The 19,918-nt window shown below is 41.8% G+C and overlaps 1 long non-coding RNA gene across 1 annotated transcript; it reads right to left on the bottom strand.

The window, feature by feature from the left end:
- Nucleotides 1–869: 869 nt before the first annotated feature.
- LOC103161412 lies at nt 870–19,847 on the bottom strand. The gene is made up of 5 exons (XR_004771435.1): nt 19,728–19,847; nt 16,582–16,708; nt 14,917–15,158; nt 14,262–14,357; nt 870–2,788 (listed from the first exon to the last, which is right to left on the bottom strand). It is a non-coding gene; the product is annotated as an uncharacterized LOC103161412 (long non-coding RNA).
- Nucleotides 19,848–19,918: the final 71 nt, after the last annotated feature.

Raw genomic sequence — 19,918 nt, 5'->3', positions numbered from 1 at the left:
ACACACCCCAACTGTGGCAGAGCCATTAACCAGGCATGGCCCTCGGTGGCAGCACAGGTTGGACATCACGTGCATCAGTCTGTTCCTCATGGCTCCAGTTCTGCCTCTCTCCATAACACATGAAACCTCAAATGTTCCCTTAAACAAACAATTTTTTTTCTTTTTTTTTAGTTTTACGAGACAGGGTTTCTCTGTGTAGCTTTGGAGCCTATCCTGGCACTTGCTCTGGAGACCAGGTTGGCCTCGAACTCACAGCGATCCGCCTGCCTCTGCCTCCCCAGTGCTGGGATTAAACGCGTGTGCCACCAACGTCCAGCAACAAATTGATTTCTTATAGAACATCTGTACTTAAAGTTAAGTATGGAAACATGTCACTCTGAACTATCAAATGGAAAACAGAGCCAGAAAAAAAACTACTCCTCCCCCCAGAAAACTTCCAAGACTGACACCACACAGGGCTTATCCTCCCCTCCCCTCTTCGTAAGTGAAATATACTCAGGAGCAGGTTGGGGCTTGAAAGCTAGCACCATGGGAAGTATGGGTCAAAAGCTTCCATGGTTTCCCGAGGTTTATTTTGACGGTACAATTTTCAATTATAATTTGGGCCAGAGGTGACGTTGTACCACACATGCGTGGATGGCAGTCATTTTGAATCGTTTTTATGGGAATCCACTACTTTATAAGCAGATCAAAAGAGGGAGAAAAGGAATTGTGAGACGTGTAGATATGGGGTTGGACTGATGATACCTGGCACAGTGTAAACTCCTAGTGCCCAGAAATAAATTGATGATATAGCCGAAGGAAGTGTGTGTGTGTGTGTGTGCCTCCACCCAGTCTTGTATAATACACAATACACAAAGAGAATCAAATTAAGTTGGTACTTAATTTTTTATTACTGGTTTTGAGAAGTATTTTTGTTTCTGTTCACAAAAAGTATACCTTTTTAGAGTTAAAAACTAGCATTTTGAAAATAGTCAGGCGCCATCTGGTGATCAAAATACGAGTTGCAAGACTCGAGAGGGAGTTTGTCAATTGGCAAGGTTGGGTCAACAGAGGGAGGTGTAGGGTGGGGGGGCACACACTCATGCACTCAGGGAGATCAGTGCCCTTAGGATTCTGGCATATGTGGATGGTTAGAGAGTATTATGCAAAGCAACTGAGTGTTGGCATGTATGTAGCTGTCAAAGAACCCATAGATTAATATGCAGACGGCCACTTTTCATTCTGGAAAGTATTTCTGGGGCTTCTCGAGTTAGGTCATCTGGGACTGCTTTGATATGAGTCGCTATGTCATGTGACCATTCTTGTGCATGATTTTTCATGCACATATGCTCGAGATGGTCACCTTAGTAATTGAAACTGCGTGCTCACAATGTGCCTTCCATTTCTGCTCCTGCATGGTGAGGGTAAGTGATCAGGTGGCCATTGCAATGGAAAGAGTCCATTCCTCACAGCTGTTAAGATGAGTAGCTTCTCTTGCCACACAGCTCTACAAGAGGAGGCAGCAGAGGAGATCAAGAAAAAGCAGGGGGCAAACACGGTAGGAGCCTTCATTATTCCTCCCATGCAAAGTGACAAATGGGCTTAGAATCCAGCACTCTGAAGAATTTCAGAAAGCTCTGGAATCTGCAGACTTCCCTGAGGTATGTGGTAGCAGGCCCCACTATGTTTACAGTGGAAAAATTCCCACTGGTAGTGTAAAAGCCTGGTAGAGAAGCTGTGAATTTGTGCATACAGGGCCTCTGTGTTGGTTTGTGCAATAGGAAAGGAGGTCCTGGGTCAGTTTTCTTATCTGAATTAGCTGAGCCCAGCACAAGCCTTTCTGGAATGAAACTGCCTGTCTTTTCTCTAGATACTCAGACACCCTGCATTTTCCATGGAGAGTCACCATCACCCATTCCATAAGAACATTCTGGCTCTAGTGTAGAGTGTCAGCGCACAGTTCTTCCATGCTTTTCTTCTGTCTGGGCCCTTCAGTTGGCTTGATGCTTCTGACCACACTGCTGAAGGCAGATCTCCTTTATTCAATTGTCTACTGAGTCAAACACTAATCTTTTCCAGGAAAATCTTCACAGACATCCCCAGAAACAATGGATTACCTTGATTCAATCAGTTAACACATAAAATCAACAGTTTCCATTAACGATGGCAATGTTTTGTCTGTATTGTTAATCTCATCTACTAGTTTTGCATGGGTCTCCCATTGCAATACTTCTCTTAGTTTTTTTTTTTCTTGAGAGTCCTAGAGTGGTCAGATGTAACGTATAAATACTTCATTTCCAGTAGAATCCAGATTTCAGCTAAGCAAAATAATACAACACACTGCAACCAATAACAAGAATTGTTTTGTAGAAGTGATATTGTAGCGAGTTGAGTTAAATATGGCAATCATAAACACAACAGGCTATGTGGAGTAGAAGCAGGGTGTTCTAAAGAATAGTGCTGCCTGCTGCACTCCCTGTGGACGCCAGCCCTGATGGCGTTGTATAGCAATTCCTCCACAGCTCATTAAGACCCAGGAATTTCTAAACGGGGCTTGTTAAGACTCAGGAAATTCTAAAGTCAGGCTCCTTGAGACTCAAAAGTAAACAATTCAGCAGTCTCTGGAAGTCTTTAAAACTGACCAGATGCACAAGGCACTCCCCTCACCAAGATTATATAAGCAAGTTGTTCACTGAGCTTCAGGTTTTCAGATTTTGTTGCCATTGCCCATGTTTGGATGGACTTTCAGGGACACAGCTGCCCCTCAGTGGTTCTTCCGTCTATAAGTAACTCCTCACCCACACTCCTGAAAGTAAATAATAAATCCATTGTTTCATCAAGTTGGGCTTTGGTGATGTCTTTTACTTTGGTCTATCATTGGTTCCCTATCTGGGGTAAGTAGACAATTGTTCGTGTCTCCCTAGGAATAGTATCACACAAGTGTTCACCTATGAGAGGCGGGTCTCTGGATACTTAGGATGATTGGAATCCCCTACTGACAGATGCCACATGGAGCACACAACACCTATCTGTACCTGATCAATGTACAGAAGAATCCTGAGTGATATTCAGTAGCTATTGCTTTGTTGAACACAAGTGGATATTAGAAATTATCTATCTTTTTACTATAATGTGTTACTATAGGATATTTTTATAGTTCTTTACTTCAGGAAGGCTGGTTATGGCATTGCTATAATTTTGACTATAGCTAGGGTGTTAGTGTATATGGTGGGGTGTAGATTTTTCAAACATTTACTCAATTGCTTATTAAAGTGAAAATCTCACCTTAGTACCTGTGGTTGAAAGGAGAGGACCTGGGCAATTTCTTCTTTCATACTCTCCAGCAACATAAGTTGTTATTTTCATGGTGAAGAGATGAATGCATAGTGACACTGGATGTGTGTTGGTGACAAATGCATCATCCCATGGAATGGGAAGAAAAGAATTCCTCGGGATCAACCAATGCACTTTTGAAATGATTGTGCTTCTCTCTATTACCCCAGGCCTGCCACTCTGAAACAACAGTGAAGCTCTGCTGCTCCCAAATCAATTAATTTTGTGATTGTGGACAGTCTCTTAGTTCCTTTGCAACAGATGGAAAACTGTGTGTCTTCCTTCCCTTAGAGGGATAGCTCACCTAAAAGATTACCAGGAGATATCCTTGGGTCTCTGTGTACTGATATTACTCCTCTAAAATCACATTTAAAGGCAGAAATCTCCCTGAGAGTGGGAAATTTCTGTGGTCACAACTCTCAATTGTCTGCATCCTGCCCTACTCTTTTCTAGTGAGTATGGTTTTTTGGGAGGCCTGAATATGTCATGCTTTCAGGGAAATGAGAAATCATGGAAGGGTGGGATGGATAGTTTTGCTTCTTTTTTGATTTTTCGAGACAGGGTTTCTCTGTAGCTTTGGAGCTTATCCTGGTACTCGCTCTGGAGAACAGGATGGCCTCGAACTCACAGCAATCCGCCTGCCTCTGCCTCCCGAGTGCTGGGATTAAAGGCATGGGCCACCAACGCCCGGCTAGTTTTGCTTCTTAAATGGCATTTCTGACTCATACAATTTATATATGCTTGTATCAGTAGATACTACAAAACAAGATTTAAGAACTATTGTTCTAGTCTGTATTTCCAGGCAAGAATTGCACTATTTCACAAGCTTGCCAACACTTGGTGCCATTTATCTAGTCCATCTATTTGATGTTTAGATGTTTTAGTATCTCAAGTTTTTACAGAAGAGGGAATTGTGTTTTTTGTACCCCAGGCTGATCTTGAATTTTAGTTAGTTGAGGATGGTGTTGAATTCCAGATTCTTCTGCCGCCACAGCCTAAGTGCTAGGGTTACAGGCATGCACCAGACAGTCTGGTTTTATGTAGTGCTGAGGATTGAATCCAGGGTTTCACAGATGCAAGGCAAGTACTCTACCAACTGAACTACAACTCCAGCCCTTGTTTTGTTCGAGAGGGGGTTTAAGGATGACCTTAGATTTCTAATCATCCTGGATCAGCCTCCCAAGTGCTGAGATTAAAGACGTGTACCACTGAACTCAGCTGCCATTAGTTTTAATAGGTAAATCTATAAAGTGTTGTGTATCTTTTAAGTATAAGTATGTGTGTCCTCTCCCCCCTGTATTAGTCAATGTTCTCAAAGGAATCATATCTAAAGAGGACCATATAGATATACTGACTTACACAATCATTAGATAGTCGTGCTATAAATAAAAGATAACCTATAGAATAGTTACAGTTTAATCTCAAGGGCAAAGAAATGGGAGAGCCAATGCTAGAATTTTCACTTGAAGTATCACATTTTTTTCATTCAGTTCTGAAGCTGTAAAAGGAGATAGCTCAGTTCAAGCAGTCAATTTAGCATGTTAAATTTAGTCAGGCCATTAGTTGTTTAGGTGAGGTGAATCTGAGAAGGCAAGCTATTTTGCTCAGTTCACAAATTCAAGTTTAATTTCACTTTCAGACATCCTCAAAGACACACCCAAAATAATGTTTTATTAAAGGTCTTTAATTTTGCAAACTCCAAAAGAGTTTGTCTTATGTCCTATGGAGTTTGCTAATTTCACCCCTATTATACCATATATTATTTGGGTCACTTCTACACCTTTTAACTTTATATTGAATTTAGAGACGACACTAAACTCAGAGTTTGGCAAATGTTGTGATGTTTATTCCTGCAACCACATTAAGAACTCACTATTCTAGTTGTCTTTCTTCTGGTGATGTTAAAGCTGATCACCTGGTTCAAGTGTTATTAACTGATCAAGTCATCATAAAATGTCTAATCTTTATTACACACCAAAGAAGTTTTTGCATTCAAGGAAGAATGTTGGGTATATCTTCATTTGTAAAGGGGTGATATTGTAATTTTCTAAGCATTTATGTATTCATTATTTAGGATTTTTCTATTACAAAAACTTCTCATCGACTCAACAGTTAAGAGCACGTGACTGTTCTTCCAAAGGCTCTTAGTTCAATTCCCAGCAACCAACTGGTGACTGACAACCATCTATAAATAGAATCAGATTACTTCTTCTGATGTACATGAAGACAGAGCACTCATTTATAAAATAAATGAATAAATAAATTAATCTTTAGAAAAGAAAAAAAACTTCTCATTAACCCTGGTAAACACTGGTATGCAAATAAGGTTCATGTAAATACTTAATTCTTTTGCAATAGTTCTCCTTTTCAAAAAAAAACTTGCTGTTATTCTAGGACCCTGTGAAGTTGACCATACATCTTATTTGTTTGGCTTCCATTTAAGTTTCTTTAAACTTTAGACACTGAATATATGAACACATGAAATATGATGCATGTGATAGGAAAATGAAAATTTAATTTCGTAGGAATTCAATCTTAAATTTTAGTGGCTGTGTTTAGCTAGTTCCACAGTATTACATAGCAGCTGCTCTAGATATTTTTCCATATCTTAATTTCTCCACTTAATAGTATACACTGAAGGAAACTTATACAGTAGAGAAAGGGGATCCTGCTTTATTATACCTGCAGTATAATATAGGATGTAGATATACCTTGCATTATTCAGTGACTCCCCCATGGGTGAAAATGTATATTATTTTTAGTCTTCTTCTATTATTATTTATTTTTTTCAAGGAGAGACCTCATGCCTATTTATCCCCTTTGATATTTGTGCATTGTGACTTATTGTGCCTTTGGGGTAGACCCTTAGAAGAAGGATGGCTGATTCAGGAAGAAAATGCCCTGTAACTCTTAATTAAAAGATTGGCCTGGGCAGTGGTGGTGCACACCTTTAATCCCAGCACTTGGGATGTAGAGGCAGGAGAATCTCTGCAAGTTGGAGGCTAGCCTGCTTTACAGAGTGAGTTCCAGGACAGTCAGTTCTACACAGTGAAACCATGTCTCAAAAATGAGAGAGAGAGAGAGAGAGAGAGAGAGAGAGAGAGAGAGAGAGAGAGAGAGATTTCAATTACAGACTCCATAATACAGCAGTGTGAAGTAAATGTGAGGGAGAGGAGATGGCTCTGCAGGTAAAGTGCTTGCCACAAAAGCATGAAGACCTGAGTTCAGGTCCTCAGAATTCAGAAAAGCTAGATGAGACAGTACATGTCTGCAATCCTAGCACTCCTACAATGAGACAAGAGATGGTAAGACAAAACTTGTAAGACAGCTAGTTTAGCATGAACAATAGAACACAAGAGACAGTCAAAAACATGTCCTTGCTAGCATGCTATAAGTGAAGAGGTCCCCCCACCCCCGCGGGAGTCTGACCAGTGCACGTGACAAAAGATTCCAGGAGGAAAGGTTTAATCTTGGTTCAGTCCAACACAGGGAAGACTAATGATCAATTCCATTATAACAGCAGGAGTGTGTGGCAGAGGAAAGGTATTCATCACATGCCTGACAGGAATCCCAGAACTCAGTAGGATAACATATTCCTATCCAAAGTGAACTACGTTCTCTAACCAATATCCATCTCTTTAAGTTGCCACAGCTTTCCTAAATGGAGTCATTAGGCAGGAACAAGCATTCAAAACAAGAGCATGTGGGGAACAGTTCATTTTCAGACCTAATACCCTACTCAGTGGGTAACCAGAGGTGCCTTCTGCCAATTCAACAGGCTTGGTTTGGGAAAGTTTGGGGCAAATGTAATGGGAAACTATGATCTCTGTGTGGCCATGGACATACATCAATAACTGTAATTTTAAGTCATTAAAAAGAGAGCATAACTTATCATTTACAATACTATAGGACACCAAGAAAATTAGTAATATAGCCTATGTGTGGAAGTCAGAGGGCAATACTCGGGAGTTGGTTCTCTCCTTTCACCATGGCACCTCTTAAACCATGATGTCAGCCCAATAACTCTTACTTTGTGAGGAATGCAAATGACATGGCTTTACCATCTTTGATGAAAGTCATATGTAAATATTAATTCATGCCTGTCTGTATCAATCGACATAATAATAGCACTGGTGATAGGGATGCTAATATACAATAATATTTGTTGATAACTTCCATGTATCTGACACTAAGTGATAAGTTATACTTTCAAAAGTTTCTTACAACCTGTGAGACAGAGCTATTGCCTGACTTTAAGCATATGGGAACTGATGCACACAAAGGGAGTGATAAGGCTATACAGTTCCATAATAAGTACATGTGGGTTTCTCTGACAATAAATGTCCCTATATTCACAATTATAGCAAACAAAATTCCTGCAAACAGACATGTACATACTTTCCAGAAATGAGCAGAATTTTGCCAATTGTCTGCATTCCCTTTTAAGATGGTAGTCTGCAAAAGAACAAGCATTTTGCTTTCAGAGAAAGATAAGGAAGAGAAGGGAAGGTTGTATGCCAGCAGTGCCAGAGTGGAGGATAAGGCTGTAGGCCACTGTTGCCACAGTAACCTGACATCATCAAGGCAGCCCATAACTTTTTAGTTAGATGTGTGTCATATACTGAAAACAAGATTTCATTGCAGCGAATCTGTTTTGCTTCCACAACTTGCACAGAGTTTTGCTAACAGAATGCAGTCTGGCACACTTTCTCAGATACCTATGTTTTCTTTGGTTACCTTAAGGAGTTTTACTTTCAGGGACAGGCAAGGGCATGGAAAAGAGAGTCATGTATAGGTGTTTTAAGATAGAATCATGGCATCATTATGACAACCAAAACGTCTTTTAAATGGTCTAAGTAATCTGGTTTTCTGAGCACATTCTGGGGCTAAGAACATACTTTTTAATTCTGTCAATGGCTTGTGTCCTAATCCACTTTCTCTAAGGAACATTTTCTCAGGTTGCTTCAATGGTGAAAGGTGCTTTGTTCTCAGAAACAGAAAAAGACTTGAGTGGGCACGCAGGCATTTCCGGTTTGACAAAGTGCATCCCAGTTGCCATAGAAACCTGACACCTTTTTTGACTACATTGGGCAGCTTTTGACTTCCTGCCTTCTCTTGTGGATGCCCTGAGGTGGACATCCTTGCCAGGTGGAGAGAGACAGGGATCATTGACCTAAGTGGACTCCTTACAGTTTTGGAACTCAGGACGGGGCGGCTCAAAAGCAACGGATACGTGGAATCCTGCTCTTTAGGGAGTGTGCTATCCTGGACTTTTTCCATGTTGAGTAGCATTTAAGGAAAAATAAGACAGGGTAGGGCTTCTCCCTTGGTAAAATGGAGCAGGGTGCAAGAGACCACCACAGGATCATTGGTATATTCTGTTAACTCTTGCTTAAATAGTAGTTGCAAGCATTGCAGCTAAGGTGAAAAGGAATCCTGGCAGTTGGGAGACAAGCACTACCAAACAGTCACCATAAGCATAGCAGCTTACAGCTCTGTGTGCAAGGGAAAAGGTTTCTGCAATGTAACAGCTCTGCTGGGACAGGAGAGGGCTTCCCCACTGAAGTTGTTACAGTTCTGGTCCAGGTCAGGTCTCCCGGAGTGTGACAACTCTGCCCCGCTAGGGGAGGCTTCCTGTAACTGTTCTGCTCCTCTCTGGCTCGAGCAAGAAGTTATTACTTCTCTCCTCTACTCCATTCTGGCAAAGGAAGGTGTCACTCAAACCTCATTCAAGAAATTTCCTGGGAGGGAAGAATCCAGGAGAGAGGCTGCTTCTGCCAGGGTGAAAGAAGACGCAGCAAAGGGAAAAGGCTCAGGGTTTATTATATAGGGCTTCTTAGGGGCAGAGATTTTTCCAAAGGAGGAGGTTTCCAGGGTGGGAATTGGTCAGATTTTAGTCTCTTGAGCTCAGATTGACTAGATCTTGTGCTCAGGGATTGGTTGATCTGCTTATGGATTGGTTGGTTTTCTGCTTAGTTGGTCAGGGGCGGATTTGGCTCTGGTTTCAGGGCCAAAGTGTTTCTTTAACTGACCCTTTTTATCCTTTTGGATCCAATTTCAGGGACAGGGCATATTTCCATAAGCATTGTGACAGATTAGATAGACAGGGATTCTGGCAATCGGGAGCCAGGGAATACCACAGGTCACAATAAGCATAGCAGTTTATAGCCCTGCTCCAGGGAAAGGCTTTCCCAGTGTAACAGCTCTGTTCCAGCAGGAGAGGGCTTCCCCGGGGAAGTAGTTACAGTTGTGCTCCATCCCAGGAGTGTAGTGTAACAACCCAGCTTCTCGAGGGGAAGGTTTCCCCGGCAAGTGTTAGAGCTCTGCTCCTCTCTGCTTGGACTCTGGTGAAAAGTTTTTACTTCTCTTCTTTGCTTTTCCCTCAGGCAAAGGAGATTTACTGGGAGAGAAGAATCCAGAGGAGTGGCTTGCCTCTGCTAGGGTGGTAGAGGACAGCCAGACAGCCACAAGCTGATCAGACACAGGGCTTATATAGGGCTTCTTAGGGGCAGAGTTTTTCCAGGGAGGAGATTTCCAGGGTGGGGGTTGGTCAGGTTTCATTGGCTGAGTTCAGATTGGCTAGATCTCGTGCTCAGGGGTTGGTTGGTTTTCTACTCAGGTTCAGGGTCAGATTTGGCTCTCCATCTGCCCTCAATATTAACTTTTTAAGAAGCTTACTTAATATCTTGACTAGGAAACAAATACTATTTACTAATACAGAGATAGCTGATGGTAAAAACGAGTAGTTCATATATATATATATATATATATATATACATACATAGTATGTATATATATACATACATACATAGTATATATATATATACATACACATACATTAAACTTCTAAAATCATGTCAAAATGGTTAAATCATGAATTTATATGTTTGATTATCATACTAAATTAAGTAGGCAATTGCTTACAAATGTGATTTCAAGCTAGGTGTGATAGCACACACCCACAACTCCAGTACTTGGGAGACAGAGGCAGGGCGTGTGAAGGGGGAAATGCCCAAAAATCTTCCTTTGTTGTGATAACAAAAGGACATTGAATCCTGCAGTCATGGAAATGATGGACCACCAAATCTTAAGGTAGTCTACAGACAGGAGTTGGGTCAGGATAATGTGTGGATTCTCCTGGAGCTGGTGTTCTTCGGGGTAGGACTTAACATTCATGAAACTAAAATAAACAAATAGTATGCTAAATTGGATTACACATTCAACCCAGCTGGGACTATACCATGAGTTCCAGACCAACCTGGGCCACATAGTGAGCTACTTACTGCCTGAATGAATAAACTATATTTTCCTGAGAAGATGATGGTAGTAATGGGAATGTTGGGTTACAAAGATCATAACTGAAGTAGATAAGTCTTCGCTGTATGTCTCTATGTGCTTAGAAAAATTTCAAAGCACAAAAATAAAAGATTGCTGTTCCTCTCACACACAACAGTTTGCTCCTGATAGTGATAGTCTGTACTTCCTTACCTTACAGTGGCCCACAGTATTCCTGTACTCTATGTCTATCCTTTCCATGAAGACTTTCAAAAGTAAAAACGTTGGCTATAGTGACACACACATATATCTGTGACCCCACTGCTGTGGGAGATGGATTTCTGGGTGGGACTTGCTGGTGTCCAGCCTAGTTCCAAGTTTAGTGAGTGACCCTATCTGTAGGGAATAAGACAGAAAGTGATGGGCCAGGCCACCCAAAATCCTCTTGTAACCTGTAAATGCATGTAAACTTGCACATGCACAAAACACACACACACACACACACACACACACACACACACACACACACACACACACACACACACACAGAGAGAGAGAGAGAGAGAGAGAGAGAGAGAGAGAGAGAGAGAGAGAGAGATTCTGAACCATCTTGTACAAAATGATTCTAATTTGCCTGCAGGTGATTGGCCAATAGGGCAGCTGTCTGATGGGGGGCGGAATCTGGGTGACTATACCGTATCCTCCTGCAGAGGGGATGGACAGTCTGGGAAACCCATCTGAGTGTCAGGTAATCCAAGTGTGAATACCATATTCTCTACAAAGTGTCCCTCTATATCCCGTCTGCACTCCTCACTTTACACTAAAGGAGGATGAAGTGAATTGTTGAGCACTAGATTTGGGGCAATTCATAAATGGAACTGCTTTAGTATATCTGTGAAGCTTCCAGACAAACTTTACAATACTCTGTAAAACATCAGTCCTTTTTCATGAAAATGTAGGAATATGGTTTGGCCGCCACCTCCTGGCCATAATAAGAATTGCATCTGGGAGTGCCCTCATGGAATCTATGGTGGGGTGGGAAGGAACATAGGCAGTGAACTGGACTTGATGGGACCTTACCTTTGGAGCTTGGGCAGTTTGTTTTAACCTCTACATATTTTCTTGGCATATAATGCACATCTTAGGTATATCTAATCTAAACCTGAGATTGGAAACAGATCCTGGTCTAAGGTTAATATAAAGCTGCACTATTAGATAGAGGTGGTGGAGCTATGTGTGCAAACATGAACACACACATGCATGCACACAGAATCAGGTTCAATTCCATTTGTTCATCTAATTCATTTGTCCCATGAAACTGAACACAGTGAATACTTTCCAGAAGTATCAAAGGTCTATATATCCTTTATCAAACTGTGTGTATGTGTGTGTAGTAGTAGCACGGATGGATGTGTAGGCTTACATGCATATAACATGGGACAGAGGACAGCCTCCAGTGTTTTACCTTGGGTGCCATCCCCCTGTAAGTTTTTCTTAGACAAGGGTTCTTAATGGCCTGGAACACAATGGGTAGGCTGGCCTGGCTGGCCAGCAAGCCCCAGGGATCTGCTTGTCTCCACCATCACAGGTAAGCATTTGCCACCACACTTGTTATTTTTCTCTACTTTAGTTTTGCTTCATTTTTGTAATTATGCATTCTGGGGCTGGATCTCGGGTCTTCATGCTTACAAGGCAAGCACTTTATGGATTAGCTATCTCCCAGCCCTATTTTTACCAACTGGAGCACCAGTATTTTCTGTTTACATTAAAATTACTTTTCCTTCCTGGATACAAAATTTCAAACACACAAAAGCACATTTATTACCATAAGTGACTCTGTCTCCATCACTGGGCTGAGTCCTACCCACAACCCAAAAGATTGTCTTCAGTGAAATGTCCCTGACAATGAGCTATCGGAATAGAGTCACAGTAATCATTGCCCTCACATCTTGCTTTATGTTGCAGTAAAAAAGTCTTCATAACCCCTCCTCTCTCCCCTTCTCATTCTCCTAGTTCCCCCCTTCCCCATGCTCCGAATTTGCTCAGCTTTCCCATTTAGTAAATGCTAATCTTTATGGCTTCTGTGACTGAAAAAGTGTGGCTGGTGTGGTGCACATGGTTGTGTCTGGCATTGGATGAAAATAGGATGGCTTCCCATCTACAGAGCTAAACTGAAACTTCTCTCACAAGTGAATGTAATGCTAATAGTCATGCTTTCTACTTTTTGAGTTTAATGCTGTGACTTTCAGTGTAGCCAAGGCTGGCCTGGGACTCCTTCCTGGGCCTTCAGACTTCAGGGCTTCAAAGCTTACCAGCCACCCCCAGCTCAAGTATTCATTTTAATGTAGACACATTCTTAATTACTATTTCCACTCTGTTTTCTTCTTGGCCCAATAACGTTTTTCTTGACTTCCCAGGCACTCAGTAATTTTCTAATTATTTTCCTTGCAAAATTTTATTTTAAAATGCCCCATGTCTCTCGAAACAACATGTACTCTAAGGTTGCTATTTTAAGAAATTTAACATTTTCTGAGATGTTTCTAGGTTTTTTTGTTTTCATTTTGAGACAGGGCCTCTCTATATTATACATGCTAGTCTGCAGCTTCTTGGCACAAGTGATCCTGTAACCCCAGTGTTTAAAGTAACTGCAAATGCCACACAACACTGATGAAACTGTTTGTATCAGTGCTTGATACATCTGTTGCACTAGAATTACTTTAATTTATAAATAATTTTTAATGAAAAGGATGTAGATACCATTTAAAATTATGTGTGTTCCTGTGTGTACATACACATGGATTCAGGTGCTTACAGAGGCCAGGAGAGGACATTGGATTGCTGGGAGCTGAGTTACAGGGCATCATGGATGTTGGTCATGGATGCTGAGAACAGAACTTAGGTCCTTGTCTGAGAACCTCATGCACTCTTAACCACCGAACCATCTCTCCAACAGGACTGTAGATTGCTAAAGGATGTTAGCCATTTTACTGTTCATATATTTAAAATTCTATGGTGTGTTCACGTTACCTAGTGATAATTATTCTTTTTGTTGTTTAGATTTTATTTCTAATCTATCTATCTATCTATCTATCTATCTATCTATCTATCTATCTTTTTGTTTGTTATTATATACACGTGAACCCCTGCTGGAGCTGGCTTTTATAGGCAGTTGTTAACTACCTGCCTGACATGGGTGCTGAGAGCCATACTCACACAACCAATAATGGCTATGATGTTTCTTTCTTCCTCCTCCTGCCTCTACTTCTGGAGTGCTGGTATTACAAATGAGGGCTACCAATCCCTCATTATCAAAGAACTCCATGCTCTTTGGAGTCTAAGCAATCACTCTACCACTTGAGCTACATCCCCAGCCCCCTAACTGTGGCTTTTTAAATAAACCAATGACTTCTTTTCACGCTAGTAGTATACCCATTAATAAACTAGCAGAGAGACTAACAATGTGACTGGGAACTTCCTGCCACAGTTATGAAAGGAATAGCAATGTCAGGGACAACTTATAAAAAACCCAAGTGTGTTGTCATCACATGTGTGCAAAACTTTTGACAGGGGTAGTCAATGCAGTGTGAATCTAAGTGCTTCAGCATCCCGGAGTTCAGGCTCTTGCAAGGCCATCATGCTCCTTAAAGCCAATCTCCTGCCAGCAAACCTACCTTAGAAGCCCCAGCTTCCTCAAAGGTAACAACAAGGGATTGGATGCTGCTGTTGTACTGGCTGTGGCTATGTGTGCAGAGCCAATGACCCAGACTCTGCAGAAGAATCACAAACAGAAAAAAATTGGCCAAAATGATCAGTCACATCCTTAAGCTGAGTGATGATGATACAAAGAACAAATCTGAAAATACACAGCTGTGAGTGTGGTGCGCTGATGTGGCACTGCCCCACGCCAAGCATGTGGGGAGAAAGATAAACGGATCCTAGACCTATTTGAGATCTGGGATTCTCTGCTGTGATGTCTGTAGACAAGTAGTCTCAACCTTCATAATGATGAACCCCTTAATACCATTCCTCATGTTTTGGTGGCCCACAACTATAAAAATTATTTTCATTGCTACTTCATATTTGTAATTGTGCTACCGTTATGAATCATAATGTAAATAGCTTTGGAGATAGTGGTTTGTGGAAAGGGTTGCAACCCACAGGTTGAGAACCAGTGCTCTAGAGTGAGAGACATGTGAGACCCTTCTGGCTCCAGCAAGTTTGGTTCCCTGAGCCAGCATGTACTGGACCCATTTTCCAACTCCAGGCAGGGCATTTCTGGGAGGAGTAGACAGAGGAATTCTCTCTTCTCTGAGTCTATCTTCTCACCTGCAGATTTGGGAGGCCTTCAGTGATGAGACCTGCTTTAAATCCCAGTCAGAAGAAGATTCCTGAGTATGTCTCATACCAATGTTGAAATATGGAGTTTTGGCAGGGAGGGATTTTTATGGAGTTTCTCTGTGTAGTCCTGGCTGTACTGGAACTTTCTCTGTACAGAAGGCTGGCCTCAAACGCAGAGATCCGCCTGCCTCTGCCTCCCATGTGCTGATATCAAAGGCATGTGCTACTACCTGGCAATATATGATATTTAAAGGTAGTCTTTTTCTGGAGAAAAATATGGACCAGCAAAAGTGTACATCTGAAAATTATTCACTAACTGACTTATGACATTACATTGCTAAATTTTATAATAACTACATTGGGTATTCAAAGTATCCTGAGAATATGTCAAAAACACACGAAACAACTAATATCAGTAAACAGAACCACTGTGTCTTCATGTGTCACACAAAACCAGAGGTGCTAGACTGAACTTCTCCACAAGCTGAAGCACAACAGATACAGACATTATCTGATCTCTCCCAGACAAAGCTGCCCAGAGGTACCTCCCCTCTGTGCACCACTGCAGCATGGCTTCTCTCCACTTTCATCCCTCCCCTGGTCTACATCCTTCAATGGCTGCCTGCACACTCCCTCATCCTGCCCTCCTCAATCCATTCTCTACACAGTCACAAGACACCTTCCACCAAAATAATCAAATTATGTCAATCCAATAACCAACCTTCCGAATGTCATACATGGATTTGCAAAAGTCACAGCATTGCCTTTCCATCTCATTCCCAAGCAGTGTCCACACTGACTCCAAGGCTCTGGCCATGGGCCTTGTCCTCTGCTCTTAGATCCATTGTACTACCTGTGGTACTGGGACACCAACATGGCTTGCATATACCTTGCTTCTTATTCTCATTCAGGACTCTCAAATGCTAGTTCCTGAAACTGACCTTTAGGAACAACCCCACATACGACAATCCCCGCCACAACCATTTTCTATCCCATCTGTGTTCTTTAAAGCACAAATAACATAAGGAATTTCTCCAGTTACTGATTTTCTCTGCTTGCTGACAGTTTCCCCATTTAATACAATACTCCAGGACCCCTGCTTGTCTTCTCAGTGCAAGAACACGGTGCCCACAAAAGAGGACAGAGTGCGAATATGTAAGTGAAGGAATTGATGCATATTTGACACACCACATAAGACACTGGTATTTAAATGAACAGCGAGAGACCATGTAAGGGAATTAAGCAGTCTGTGGCACAATATCCTAGAAGACAGAATTTCAAACCCCAAAAGCAATACGTTTTAAGCAGGGACAGCCATCAGAAAGAAGTGAAAGTGCCCCACCTCACTTCCTGGGTTTGATTCATCTGTCTATCATGGACTCTGATTTCTACCATTTTCATAAGCACGACCTGCAGATGTGATGCAGTAACTCCAGGCCCATTCCGGGAAATGTTCTGATGTGAACGGTTTCCGTTTGAGTACTGGTGATTTAAAGGCACCCTTGCAGGGTTCAGACATCTGGGGAGTCTATTAATGCCATTATCCCAAAGTGTGCTGCTCTCTGCTGCCACCTGATGCCACGGGATGCTTTCCTACAAGGCATCAGGACTCCACAGAGCTGAGGGATGGGAAGAGGAAAGGAAATGACTCACCTATTGTGTCCCACATGATCTTGTCACTCTGGCCCAGGTAACATGCTCACAAGACTCTACACCACAATTGTTTCTTCTCCACAAGCTGGCTCTGGATGGAGAGCCCGAAGCTTTCTCTCAGGTTCTACTAGAAGGCAGAGTGAGAGGGAAGAAAAAGCACATGGAAAAAGAGAGTAAAGCAGACGAGAAAGTGCATGCATTATACTATACTGAGTATAGGAATGGAGTAGGCTCTGTACATTCAGTGCAGTGGAAGCTGTGCAGTGACACCTTTTGTCTTCTTTGCTCATCTTACAGGCCCTTCCTACACACACCCATGCACACACACCAACACACACACACACACACACACACACACACACACACACACACATACACACACACACACACACACCAGTGGCACTGATGACTCATACATATTGGAAACTTGTTGGACATATGGAAGCTTGTTGTCAAGCTTCTGCACGCTCTCTCTGCAGTCCTTTTGTTCTTCTCATAGAAGGGACCTGACACTGACATGAAGAGGAGTCAAAGAGTGACTGACAACCAGCACTGTCAGCTGGGGCAATGAAGACTCCCAGGCCTGGCTGCTGCCGAGGATCGTGTCTGGGTCTATGGTCCTAGTAGAGCTGGTGTTGAAGTCCAAGGCCCATGTTGCCACCAAAGGCCACATGGGAGCCTGAGGTATGGGCCTCAACCTGTGGCCTTATTGGTGTCTGAGGGCCTTGCCTCTGCAAGAACAGTTCTGATCAGAGTGCTGTCTGCTGCCACCCTGAGCCATGGTGTGATCCAGGTCATGGCTGAAGCCAAAGGCAATGTCTGGGTTCATAGTCCTGCCGTAGGTTGGATGTCTGTGGCTCATGTTACCACAGGAGGTCATAAGAGCCATACATGGTAGAAAAAGAGCTGGCCCCAGCCTTCACCGTGGGAATGTGAAAACTGGCCCTGATGGCATGGGCATAGGAGAGCTGGCTCCACCCCTAATCTGATGGAGGTGTAGCCACAGTGGCCTGGACTGGCAAGTCAGCTACACCAAGGCACATGTTCAGGGCCTTGGGGTGGCCCATGCTAACATCTACCCCATCTATAGAACCTGTTGGAACTGATAAAGGGCCTGGTCCTGTGGAATGATACCTGCAGGTTCTCCATTACTTGGGGTGGCTGCTGGATATCCATGAAGAGTTTTGGCTAGGGTCCAGTGAGGATGGTGTAGCAGAAACCAGAGGCCATGAAGAAAATCAATGACTCATTGCAATGAACTCATTGCAAGTAGAGCTGACTGGACAAAAGGGTATACTGTGTGACTCACAGAGGATTCCAATGCCACTAAGATGAATGAAGAAGTGTTGGAGAGGCAGGAAAGATGGAGGAGCAAAGAGGGTTTTTGTTTGTTTGTTTTTGTTTGTTTTGCTTTGGCCACCATGAGCATATGTACTCATGTGCACATTTTCCACACACAAACTCACAACATTCTCATGAGGGAAAAATAAAAATAAATCTAAAAGAGATTAATCACCACACACACACACACACACACACACACACAATCACCAAAGTGTACAACCTAAACACCTCCATGTTCAGGAACATGGATTAAAAACAAACTTTTTATATATAACTAACCACTTTTCATGATTTTAAAAGTGGATTGTTCGGACTTCCATAAAGTGACACATATACACTCTTCCAAGTATGTGGCTGAAAATGAAGACAAGCCCCTTCGTAGGCAAATAAATGTTTGAAAGTCATGTGTCACATTATGGACTCCATATATCTAGAATACTGAAAGTCTCGCCAACATCATTAAGATAAGTGCTGCTTATGTGTATTCATGTAGTAGGATACAGATGATTCCAAATGACCAAGTGAAATAATTTTATAAAACATTTAAATGCAAATGAATTTACCAAGAAAAGAAAAAACTTTTCAGAGTGCCTGTTAAGGTAAAATCTGAAACTAATGCCTTTCAAACCACATATCCACTTAAATGTTACACTAAACAATTAAAAATGAACAAAAGCATTCTAGCCAATTACTAATAAAGAAACAAGAGATAAAATTCTGATATTTAAAAAAGACTAATAATAAAATGCAGTTGACATATTTTTGAAACAATCATTAATGCTATGGGCTAAGCTTTATCAGGAAAATGTTACTTTTTCTAAGTATATGCCAGCCACATAGCAAATTTTTCCTTTGAGGAATGTGATAGCTAGTCTTGGTTGACAACTTAACTACATCTGAAATCAACTAAAACCCAAGCATCACCATTGGAAGAGATTTTCATGACTGTATCATCTAAAGTGAGAAGACCTTCCATAAATCTGGGCTACACCGCTGTTGGAAGATCATTTGAAAGGAAATGAAGAAGAAAGCTTTTGTATTCTCTTGTCCGCATTCTTACCAGCAAGTTCACCCATCCTGTTTCTGAGGCATCCCTTTGCTAGTGTTGCAACCTACTTTTTTGAAACTCCAATACAGACCAAAGAACAGTAGTTGCTTCCAAAGGATCCTCTAGAACTCTAACACCAAATTGGGACTGCTGAGACATCTATTATTGTTAAATGAACAACTGTCCCGAGGCAGCCATTGTTGTACTCGATGGACCACATTCTATCACTTATGTCCTTTTAGAGCAGTGGTTGTCAATCTTTGAGGTAGGAGGTAAAACAGTCCTTTCAAAGAGCTAAGAACATTGGAAAACACAGGAAGAAAGAACAAAAAAAGGAATGAAGTATATGATTGAACAAACTACAAATTTTCTTTTCTTCTTAACATCTCTCAGTTCCCTGTGATGGTTCAAGCAAGAAATATAAGTGATGGGATGGGATATGATGTGGTCCTCTATAGACATACAGAGAAGGTATTGGAGACTCTTTTCTTACAAGGGTTAAAGTGAAGGGAATATATTCACAGTAATATCAGAAAGAGTTAGACATGCAGGCACTCACCAGATCAGAGTACCTCCAGTATAATACCTACTAGGGAGTCCTGTGACAGCTGATATAATTACTACAAAGTGCCTTGCTCCTTCCATCCATCTGAGATGACAAGGCATTGATTCCTCAAAGGTTTGCTGATGAACAAAAGACTGGATAGTGTTATCACCCTTAATGAATAAGGATGTGGGAAGGGAAGTAACTTACCCATAATGTCACCATGTTCTAGTCACCCTTTCTGTCTGACAGATGTTACAGCACAATGTACTCTTCTCTACCAGCTCCAGCTTCTGGGATGCAGAGATTAAATCCTTTGCTTTTATACTGGAAGGTAGCATAAGGAGAAAGAATAAACATGAAATAGAGGAAACCAGGATGAGCCAGCACATAAAAGCCAC

The sequence above is a fragment of the Cricetulus griseus genome, chromosome X (genome assembly GCF_003668045.3).
Source record: "Cricetulus griseus strain 17A/GY chromosome X, alternate assembly CriGri-PICRH-1.0, whole genome shotgun sequence".
In the NCBI taxonomy this organism is placed as follows: Eukaryota; Metazoa; Chordata; class Mammalia; order Rodentia; family Cricetidae; genus Cricetulus; species Cricetulus griseus.
The sequence above is the reverse complement of the archived record's forward strand: the minus strand, read 5'-3'. Positions and strand labels throughout refer to the sequence as shown.